The 12502-nt window shown below is 31.3% G+C and overlaps 1 pseudogene; it reads right to left on the bottom strand.

The window, feature by feature from the left end:
- Positions 1–504: 504 nt before the first annotated feature.
- On the bottom strand, positions 505–12237 carry LOC107490708 (putative cyclic nucleotide-gated ion channel 19; annotated as a pseudogene).
- Between the last annotated feature and the right edge of the window lie 265 nt (positions 12238–12502).

Here is a 12502-nt window from a genome sequence, read left to right as displayed (position 1 = left end):
AAACTTTTAAGTATATTAGTACATTGATATTTTTGATAAATTTTAAAACGTTGATTTTAAATATATATATATTATATATATTTTTTATAATTAAAATTAACAATAAAAATTATTAAAATACTAATATACTGGTATACTTAAAAAAATTTTAAAAGTTAAATAGTCAAACTTTCCACGAAGCAAATATTGTGTATTGATGTATAGGGAAATCTTCTAGGCATGCTAAAGTTAACAAGAAATACTAACTATGAAGCTAAGGGATGTATTTCCACATTTTCACGTGAGTACAAAATCATTAGATAATATATATGCACCTATTATTAGTGCATCAATAATGATGCCTTTCTTGTGGGAAAAAGCAAAGGACGTGTTAAATTATAAGCAAACAAACGTTAGTTATGTACGTATGTGGAAGCAATTGGTTGTTATTAAGGGAAAATTGTAGTTGGAAAGAAGCTAGTGAATCCAAGAATTGAAGCAACCTATGACGACTTAGATGTACGATTAGATTGTTTGGCTATCAGAACGGTTCAGACGTTTCTTCCTGTATCTCCAGGCAACCTGAATTCGTGTTGCTGCAAGTGATCTCCAATAAGGTGATTCATACCTAAAACAACACAATTATCGAATGTTTATCAGAGTTATCGATTTGACATGAAGATAAGGTAAAACTGAATACTTTTTTATTATGTCATGAAATTCCTTATTCAAAAATTTGAAGTGGATAAGAAGAAATAAGCCGGGTAAAAAAAATAAATAAATAGTTATATTTATAAGAGCAAGTTAATGAAATAAAATATTTGAGTTTTAAATTTAACAAAATACAATTTTTGTATAATAAATACTAAAATGTAACTTTTGAATAAATTATGTAAACTGCGATAAGGATCTCACAGATTGTAAATGAACATAAACCACTATACTTTTTTAACAGTTTATGTTGAAACGAAAATTGGCCAGAAATTACGATAGGAGTCTAACAGTTTCTGTGTAAGTTGCAAATAGGCATAAATTGCGATAGGGGTCTAATAGTTTATGCGTTGGTATAAATACATGATAGGGAGTCGCAGATTATTCAATTTGAGCCACTATCATTTTTTAGAGAGAGAAAGAGACGTTTTCTAGAGAGAGGGAGAGAAGAAAGAGAGGTGAGGAAGACATTCTGTGACATTGTTGGGGCCGAGACTATGGCGGACAAACACAGTCTTTACTGGTTCAACGGCGTTAGCGGCATAAACAAAGAAGTAAGTTTATTTTCTTTTAGTTATTGTATTTCATATAACATAAAATGTAGTATTTGAGTACAGTAGATAGAATACATAATTTAGGATTGGCCAATTTATGATTTCAAAATTAAGATATAAAATTTAAAGGTAGAATAAAATCTTTAAATAGAATGATGATCCTCTTGTATTTGAGATATAGGGTTCAAATTATAAGATTTGTAGGGTTGTTGATGATGTATCATATTTAAAAGGTAAGATTAAAATTTTAGGTTTTAAATATATTAGTTTAAATTTTAATATTATAGTTTTAGTTATTCAAAGTTTAAAATTTAATTAAAGATTAAATTTTGTAAATAGAACGTAGTAATTGTATTTTAAGTCTGTAAACTTTAAAATTATACGTTTTGTAGTTTAGGGTTTTAAATTATGATTTAAATTTTAAAATTTTTAGGTTAGAGGTTGATTATTTTAAATTAAAGATTTGTATGTTATATTTAAATTTAATTAAATTTAATTTAAAATTATAAGTATAGTATCTATTTCCGGTTGTAATCTATGGGTTAAACTTGTTAGTGATGGAATTTCATTTGATGTGGTTATTTCTCTCACATGATACAATCAAGTAGGTGTATTTATAGTGTCCGGAGGCAACAGAACATGCCTCTGTATGACAGAATTGTACTCTATCTGGAGAAGGCTAGTTTATACCATCTCGCAAGGCTTAACATGAGATGGTTCTAGTTGAATGAGCTCCTAGTCAACGCATTCATTGAGAGATGGCATCGTCCTGAGATGCACACTTTTCATATGCCATTTGGGGAGTGCACCATCGCGTTGCAGGATGTTGCATACCAGTTGGGACTGTCCGTGGATTATTTTTCTGTATTCGGGTACCTTACAGATTTTGAGAAGCTGATAGATGATGGCAAACCTGCTTGGGAGTAATTTCAGGAACTATTTGGCGAGCTTCCCCTACCGAATAAGGTAAAGCATTTTACATTCCACTTCACTACCTGGTTCCATGAGAGATTCAAGATGCTCCCGGAGGATGCTACTGAGGACACCGTACCCATATATGCACGGACTTACATCATGATGCTGCTGTCCACTCAGTTGTTTGGTGACAAGAATGGGAATCGGGTTCATAGAACGTAGTGCTTGCTATCCACGACTTCGCATTCTCCCATTCCACATGTGCAAAGGCAACGGGCAAGATATTCAAGTTTTCATCTTGCACGATAGCCAGAAGTAAAGTACCGCCATACTTCTCATACAGATGAGTCCCGTCGATGCTGAATAGTGGCTTGCAATGTCTGAATGCCTTAATGCATTGAGGGAATGTCCAAAAAAGGCAATGAAAATACTCCGTAGACACATCAATCTGATCACCTACTCAAACTGAAGAAGTCTTCAACAATTCTATGGTTCCGTCCATCATGCCTTGCACCGCAAGGATCTAACGAGGCAACTCAGCATATGACTCTTTCCAATCTCCATAGATCTATGCAACTGCCTTCTGTTTTTCCATCCACACCTTCCTATAACTAGGCCTGAATTCATAGATTGCCTCAGTAGCTTTTTGCAACACCTTAATGTAACCGTTAAATCCGCCCTAACCAACAGAAAGATCCTCGCACAAATGACGTGGTGATCGAGCTGTCGGTGGTCGCTTGAAATCGAAGTGGCCAAACAAATGTGAGGTCTATTGTACCTTCTAACCTCCCAATGACTCTTACACTGTCGAAGTATGATACGAATCATCCACGTGCAACCGTTCCCAAACTCCTTGCATCTCCCATGATACTTCGGATGATCTGACTCCATCACCCGATACTAAACTCCACGACGGATGCTATAATCCTTAACACTCAACACAGCTTCCTCCTTAGTCTGCAAAGATTAGCTAATCTGAAATTCTCCAGAAGGATTTTCCTCGTGTAATCCTTGCCCTCCAAAGGTGGGATCTATGTCCGGTTGCTTGCCGACTACTTCCAAGTTCAACGTCGAGAAATGTGGCGGTTGTTGGTGGGACCCAGAACTGGATGGCCCCTTACATGTTGGTGGGTTTCAAAGAGTATCCTCCTCACTGTCCCCCAATATGTGATATGGATCATCGTCCGAATCATCCTCTAGCATCGCATTTTCAACATTATCTGGTTCACCATCACTTAAAAGACCAAGAAACCCTAAACCAGGTGACCTAGCTAACCCTATTGGAACAGATGGAGGTTCAGCCAACAGACAACCAGATGCAATTACAAGTATCAAAGTAGAAGCACCTCCCCACCGTCGTCGACAGAGGATTCAGCGTTGTTGCACCAAAACTGTCGACATCATCTTCTAACTTGGCATACAACTCGTGTATTCTCACCTCCGAAAAATTGCGCCTACAATAAAATAAAATCTGCATATCTTCGTCAGACCCTATCACAAATGTTTCATGCTGCACACCCGTTGACACAACCGTAATCGGAATCTAGTAGAACACCTTCTTCACCCACTTGGCCCCACACAACCCTGCCTTTTGCAATATGCTCGTCTTTAGCTCTGACAAAGTATTTGTCGAACGGATATAAACACTCACCGGTTCTTTGTCAGTGAACTTAACACCGTGCCTTTTGCTTTTTTTCCAAAGCAGTAGACTAGAACAAAAAAAAACTCTCCTCACTATCTATTTGTGAATGTGTGAAAATGACTCCCTGCCACCACGCCACTCCCTCTTGGTTGGTATATATAGGCGAAATTGGTGCAAACATAAACCGCTGGACCCCTGTCATGGTTTATGCCTATTTACAACTTACACAGAAACCACGAGACCCCTACCGCAGTTTCTGGCCAATTTTCGTTTCAACATAAACTGCTAAAGGGGTGTAGCGGTTTATGCTCATTTGTAATTCGTGGGATCTCTCTCACAGTTTACATAATCTACTCAAAAATTGCATTTTTGTATCCATTATGCAAAAGTTGTATTTTGATAAAAATTTGAAGCTCAAATCTTTTATTTCAGTAACTTGCCCTATTTTTAATATGTTCTTTCACATAAGAATCCCTTAAGTTTTATATAATATTTTTATAAATCTTGTTGAAACTAAAACTATTCCAAAAGTTTAAATTGATAGAAAAAGACATATGAATGAATATATTTTTAACCAAAAATATTATTCGTATACTAAAATTAGCTACTAAAATCAGCTATCAATATATTTGTGTATAAGTATATGTGTGATGGTTTAATTTATTTTTAATGTGTATTTATATTTCAACATGTATTTTATACTGGTGACTAATTTTGTGATTAATTTTAATATATACGTAGCATAGTCGATCTTTAACCTATTATATATATATATATACACACACCTCAGATGGAAGGATGATCATAGGTAAATTTTTTGTGATAAACTAAAAATGCAGTTGTTAATATTAGTGTATGGCAAAATGGAAAATTCATTTACATTAACGACAACTAATCAGAAATTTGTTAAGAATGTGACCTTAGAGCTCCTTAAACATGTGGACTCCTTAAGAATCTTGTGAAATAGGTTGTGACTTTTTCAAAATTTGTTGCTCGAAGTGAAACAAATATTCTCTACGTACAAGTCATTTTGACATATAAATCTATACAAATTTCTTTAATTTAATTTACTTCATTCGTTTTTTCTTTTTCTTCGCTATTCCTGATACTTTGTTATCACCGTTACCAACACCATCATCTCATCCTCCTTATCTTCCTCATTCTTTTTTATTAAAAATTTTTCTCCTCCTTTCTTTTCTTCCTTCTCCTCCATCATCTTCATCATTGTAATCATCATTGTTATAGTCATCGTCATCTTCTTTTTATACGTGTCGTCGTTATTGTTGTCATCGTTATTGTTATCGTTGCCGTAGAAATTTTGCCATATTGATGACGTTGCTTGATCTAAAATTGAATTGGATGTATTTTTGTTGATAATTCTGTCATTTTTGTGTATTATTTTTAAACTGAGTTTGTATTTCGTAATCAATAAAAAAATTCAGTGTTGAAGTTATGAATCTGAATTATTATTGTGATGAATCAGTTCCATTCTCTTTCAGTGTATTTTAGAAAATTTTCGGTGTATTTTGAAAATCTTTCGATGTATTTTCATTCGATAAATTCTGCATAATTCAAAACTCCTCCTCTTCTTCCTCCTCTTCTTTTATTGTTGCTTCTTTTTCTTTTTCACTATCATCATCATCATCTTTTCCTTCATATTTTACATTCTCAAATTTTTTCTTATTTTACTTTCTTAACAAGAATAAAAACAAAAAAAAATCAAACAAAGAAGAAGAAAAAATACATAATGCTACAAAATTATTTGAAAGAGGATGAACCTACATTCATTCAACTAAAAGATATAAAGAAATAAGACAAAAAAGAAGAAGAAAAAAATGTATTAAAAAAATATTGTTGTGCATTTGTAGCAAAATTTAGATGTAGGAGTTTTGAATCTGAATTATTATTGTGATGAATAAGTTCCATTCTTATTTTGGTGTATTTTGCAAATATTTCGGTGTATTTTGAAAATCTTTCTGTGTATTGTAGAAATATTTCGATGTATTTTTATTCTGATAAGTTCTGCATAATTTAAAACTCTTCATCTTCCTCCTTCTTCTCATCTTCTGTTGCTACTTCTTCTTTTTCATTATCATCATCATCATCTTCTTCTTCTCTTTCTTATTCATATTTTCCTTCTTATTTTACCTTCTCAAGTTTCTTCTTATTTTACTCTATTAACAAGAATAAAAACAAAAAAATCAAACAAAGAAGAAGATGAAACATATAATGCTGCAAAATTACTTGAAGAGGATGAATCTACATTCATTCAACTAAAAGAAAGAAAGAAATAAGAAAAAATTGAAGATGAAAAAATGCATTAAAAAAATATTTTTGTACATTTGTAGTAAAATTTTGGTGTAGGAGTTCTGAATTTGAATTATTATTGTGATGAATCTGTTCTATTCTTATTTCGGTGTATTTTAAAAATATTTCGGCATATTTTGTAAATCTTTCGGTGTACTATAAAAATTTTTCGGTGCATTTTTATTCGGATAAGTTTGCATAATTCAAAACTCTTCCTCTTCCTCCTCTTCATCTTCTGCTGCTGCTTCGTCTTCTTTTTCACCATCATCATCATCTTCTTTATTTTTTCTTATTCATCTTTTCTTCTTATTTTATCTTCTCAAATTTCTTCTTGTTTTATCTCTTAATAAGAATAAAAACAAAAAAAATCAAATAAAGAAGTAGAAGAAACACATAATACTATAATATTACTTGAAAGAGGATGAACCTACATTCATTCAACTGAAATAAAGAAAGAAATAAGAAAAAAGATAAGAAAAAATGCAGAGCTAAAGAAAATATTTCTGTGTATTTGTAGCAAAATTTCGGTGTAAAAATTAAGAAATTTCTGTTTATTGTTAAGAAATTGTGGTATATTTTTATTCTGATAAATTTTGGATAATTCAAAGTTTTTCATCTTCTCCCTCCTCATCTTCTGCTGCTTCTTCTTCTTCATCTTCTTATTTCATTTTCTTATCATTTTCCTTAGGAGAAAAAATCAAACAAGGAAGAAAAAAATATATAATGTTGTAAAATCAATAGAAAGAGAAGGAAAAAAAATGCAGCAACAACAATAACAATAAAAAGAACGAGAATGAAGATAAAACACGTGAAGAAGAAGAAAAAGAAACGCAAAGAAAAAGGATGAGGAATGCAAATAAGAAGGAGAAGAAGGAGGAGGAGAAGGAGGAGGACGACGAAGAATGGGGGATACAAACATTGGAAAAGATCCGTTTCTCATTTTACGCTATTCAATGTGTGCATGTTTATATGCTCTCTAAATTGAGGGCTGTTTTGTTGGGTTTTGGCTAACTTATATAAATTTGTATAACAAAAAGACTTGTATATGTAGCAGATCTCAAAATGAAAATACCTCCACATTTATTAAACCCTTCACTATCTTGTTGCTAAGCAATTTCAATTCCGGAAGCTTTACTGATATGTGTTTCAAATGTTCGTGATATAAAGAGATCAACTATTATTTAAAAGTTATTAGTTTATATTTTTAGAATGTTTAATTTAGTTTGAAATATTTTGATTTTATTTATTTAATTACTAAATTGGACCTTATGTTATGGACTTAGGATTTTTTTTATTTTAACCTAATAAGAAATTATAAATACCTCATAAATTATTATAGTCGTCATTTAGAGATTAGAGGAGTGCCAAAGCACTTTTTGATTTCATGATGAAACCATTGTATAGACAAGTACAGTTGATTGAGACCTTCTTTTGTTACATCAAAAAATTGGGTAAAAGGTTGAGTGAGTCCTTTCAATTCAATTCTGAAAATATGACATGGACAAGTTAGGTTAAGGAATCTATTTCTTGTTGCGTGAAAAAAATGAATAGAAAGTAGAGTGATTCTCTTTGTATTTAATTTCAATCTATTTTCTTTTATTTCTATTTCATTCTAATATATTTTTTTATTCAGTTTGAACTTTTGTCTTATTATTTATTCTCTGATACCAAATGATATAGAACGAAAGAGTAAACAAAAAATAAGAAGTAAAACTGATAAAAAGATACATTGAAATTAAAAAGGAATAAATTAAAATTGAATACAAAGAGAATCACTCTACTTTCTATCCAATTTCTTGATGTAACAAGAAATGGATTCCTCAACCTACTCATCTACACCATAGTTTGAAAATTGAATAAAAAAGACTCCTTAACTTTCTACCTAATTTTTCGTGCAACAAGAGAGAAACTCACTCAACCTCACTTGTCCACACTATGGTTTTTTCACAAAATCAAAAAGGTAGTTTTCACACCTTTAATTACTGAATGACGACTACACTAAACTGCAACGAACGCTAAGTTCAAGTGGCAAAATCTTGTGCCTCTTAATACGCTGCACTCGAATTCAAAACTTGGCATAGACCAAGTAGTGGAACCCTTTAGTCATAAATAATACTTAATCTCTTCAAATAATAATAAATTAATAAAAATTGTAGTTTCTCATTCGCTATTCAGGCCAAATTGTGGATTATTGTAACTGTTTTTTTTAATCTCTACTAGTAACAAATTTGAAAGGCATGTTCAGTTGTCTTTGAATCAAGTGTTACTATACCTGTTCTTACCAAAGAATGTCCAAGATACCATGTCAAAAGTTCTTCATCACAAGCATCCCTTTCAGCTAAGGGAACTACTATTTCATCGACCCCAACGCTCTCCAATTTCTCGCGAACAACAAAGACCATTTTCTCTATATATAATGCCACCATGATTCAAAATTCTACTTCCTTTGATGTATGTCTTACGTCTTATTTTCTCACAAATAGAATCTAAGATTGGCTCATCCATGAAGGCAAAAATTCGGACCTGCACAAAAACAGAATTTTCAGGGTATACTAACATGAATAAACCTTTGCTTCAAAATAGTTTTTCACAACCAAATTTTGTTCAATTTCAATAGGTTATGAGCAGAGATATAAAAAAGCAGAATTTCATCCGGCAGCAACTGAGATTTTGAAGTTCACCTATAATCTAAACAACATAATCATAATTTACTATCTACTTAAATTGTAAGCACAATCATATTCTAGAAGCACCTACTTTCTTAGAAAATTTGAAACACCTTATGTCTCTCTGATGATCTTCTGGCAAATTTTCCATAAGTATTTCTTCATTCATTCCCCTTGTTGCAGTCCAACTATACCGTTCAGCCTGTCGCACTCTCTTGAATAATGAAACAACAAGAAGAACTAATCCATAAATAATGCTGTAAAAACTTGGACATTTGGTGTAACAGTAAAAGAAAAGTTAACAAGTACTATTGTTAAACAAATAATTAATTGAGGAGTATTAGGGACTAGCAGATTCTGTAATTTGTAGCTATCAATTAGCCATCAATAATATTTTTAATAGTATGAGATTACATCTAATAATGTGAGGTTACTCACTTTTCTTTTATTGATTAAGTGCTAGCCAGATTTTAATAAAAGTATTGCACACTAAACTTTCTCTAATTGAAATTGACAAGATTAATAAGAAAATAGATTGCATAACTGGACCCTACTTGATAGAACATAGAACATATTTCTACAATTTAGATGTGATTCATCAAAAGAATAAAAAAATGTCATGTTTTTTTTTTATCTTCTAGCAAGTGAGGACTCATCCATAGCTCAACATCGCTGTCTCTAGGTTGCATTTCAAGCTTTCTGTAAGCATGATAGAAGAATACATATCATGAACTTTTGACCATTAACATCAACTGTAAATTAAAAGTTAAAACTTGCAGCATAAGATAAATAAAATAAAATTGACCAGCAAGGGTTAATAGAATTTTAACACTGAAAAATTCTTATATACTCCACGTGTTGAAGAGATCGAAACAAAGTTATATATATTCAATATAATATATGAAAGTGCTTATATGAAAAGTGCACGTAAGAAGAAAAGTTTATCCGTGTACTACTCTCTTGTTAGCTCTTGAAATATAAGAAGAAAGGATTATAGGATAATCAAGTAGACATGTATTCTCTATAACACATTGTTTTTCTAGGGTTTTTGAATTTCTCTCCATGCATATAAGATGAACAATGAAATAAATAACACTAATAAGTAAGACTCATCTTTCAATTATTAAAGTTTTATTTTTATAGATTCTTATTGTGTAATTTGAATCTTATTAAATAAAGTTTACCCTAAATAATATGGACAAGCCAATTCTAAATATCATTGGTATAAAATAAAAGTGAAAGACTTACTTAAAAACATAGTACAATCATGTATCTAGTCGTGTTAATAACGATGATTATATTTGATTTGTACCGAAAATTAGAGATCAAGGACACGGGAGCAATAATCCATATATATGATGCGCATGCATATGGCGAAGAACTTCTTATGTGGTGTCTTCAAAGGTCTTTTTCACTGGTAGTAATTCAGGCAGAACAGTTCTTGATTATAAATATGATCTGGTTTAATTTAATTATATTATTTAATTTTGCTTCAATTTAAAGAGCATCTCTACATTTTAGTTTTATTTTATTTTGGACTTTATAAAATATTACATAAATATTTATGAGATTATATATTATAAAACTTAATGTGAGATTTGTCATTCTAATATTTGGTTTCATTTTAATTTAAATTTAAATTATTTTTTAATTATTTCAAATAATTTTAATTAAATTATGAAAATCTAACTAAAATAAAAAGTATAGAATTACAAAATTAATAATTATATATCGTATTTAAAAATATTACATAAATAAATAATAAAAAACACATTACATATTTAAAATATTACATAAATAAATAATAACAAAGATAACATAATATTAAACTCTAAACTTAACTTAGCCAAATATGTTCAACCAAATCTGCTTGTAATTATCAATGTTTTTGTCTATCCAAAAGTTCAACATTTTTTCGAATGTTATTACCTGACCTCTTATGTAATTTATCTAGAGTATGATTAGCAATTGATGATTATCAGATTGCAAGGCAACTAACAGAATGAGTAATTGATTGCCAATTTTTCTTCATTCATCTTTCATCTTTCTTTCTTACTATATTATCTGAAAACTTCTTTTTTCTCTCTTCTTACAACTTCCCACACTCTTAACAAATGTACCTTCAGGAGTGAAGTCGCCTAACTTCGGTTGTAAAATACCATTATCGACATCGTCATAAGAAGGAATTTTAGTAAAATTTACCAACATATGTGTCTCTTTCGACTTCAACAATCATGTTATGCAATATTATGTAAACTCTCATTATTATTTTTTTCAAGATTTTCTTTATCTCAAAGTCGTGTTGGGCCACAAATGATTGCCAAACGAGTTTGTAACACTCCAAATGCTCGTTCTACATTTTTTTGTTGTCTTTCTACATCTTTTCGTTGTCTTTCTTGATATTGTGCAAACAACTTTCGTTATTTTACTTGTGATTAGGGGTGATTTCTAAAAATATAAACAAATTATAATTTTTATATTCACAAACATTAAAGTCTTTGTAATTATAAATATCTAATAAACATAATTATAAACCAAGTTTTCATCCAAAATATAATTATAAATATTGTTCCTAAAGCAAAATAAACATAATCCAAAACATAATTATAAATATTGTCTCTAAAACAAAATAAACATAATCCAAAACACTCAATTTTCATCTTCATTCTCTTGTAAGTTGGGTTCGGAGAAGTTGGGTTTTGATAAAAAAAAATTGTAAAAATACCCCCTTGCTAAAAAATACTAAGCCCAACGAGGAAGCCCGCACCGTCCTGCCAAAACCCGCAGTTTAAGCGGTGCGGGTTAAGCAGGCTTTTGCTATTTAGCGGTCCCAATTTTCCAGCCCAACCTGCCTTTTTGACGGGTTACGTGGCCGGCCCGACGGATTTAAGCCTGTTTGCCACCCCTACTTGTGATCAGGATATTGTTTTAACAAACATTGCCTATTCAAGATATATACCTTCTGATAAATAGTATCCCATGCATATTGTATGAGTTACCATTTATAGTGTAGATCATCTCTGGAGCGCGACCATGTAAAACATCGTCAAACACTGGTAAACGATTTAATACATTAATATCATTATTGGAACCAACAACTACTCCAAAAAAATCATGTCATATTCAAATATCAGAAGATGCAACAAGTTCAAGCTAAGTACAATAATGGAAACTCTACGGTAATCATTTAAAAACATACATTTCCAAGTTTTTAATTTAAACAAATTTTCCACTTTCAATGTATGCAATCAATGCTTCCCATCATGTCTGGAAAGCCATTATCCTCTCCTATCTTTAGAAGGCGTTATGCATCATTCGAGTTTGAGGTACGTAAATATTCACACTTGAGAACTGAAATTACATCTTCAACAAACTTTTTCAAGTATTCAATTGCAGTGGTTTCACTTATTCGCACGTAGTTGTCAACAGCATCAGCCAAAATTTCGTACGCCAACATACGCATGGCAGCTATGCATTTTTGTAATGGAGATAAGTCTTTATTACCTATGGCATCAACTCCTTGCTAAAAATATGGATCTATCTCAAAAGAGACTTTCACAATGCCAAGAAAGACATGTTTTGTCATTCAAAATCTTTATCGAAATATATCATCCGGGTAGACTGGGTTAGATGTAAAAGTAATTGTTGAAAAGTCGTTGATGTCCATCTTCACGATCTATCTCTATCTATATCCTTCTACAAGTTTTGGATGAAAAATCTTTTCCATA

The sequence above is a fragment of the Arachis duranensis genome, chromosome 5, assembly GCF_000817695.3.
Source record: "Arachis duranensis cultivar V14167 chromosome 5, aradu.V14167.gnm2.J7QH, whole genome shotgun sequence".
In the NCBI taxonomy this organism is placed as follows: Eukaryota; Viridiplantae; Streptophyta; class Magnoliopsida; order Fabales; family Fabaceae; genus Arachis; species Arachis duranensis.
The sequence above is the reverse complement of the archived record's forward strand: the minus strand, read 5'-3'. Positions and strand labels throughout refer to the sequence as shown.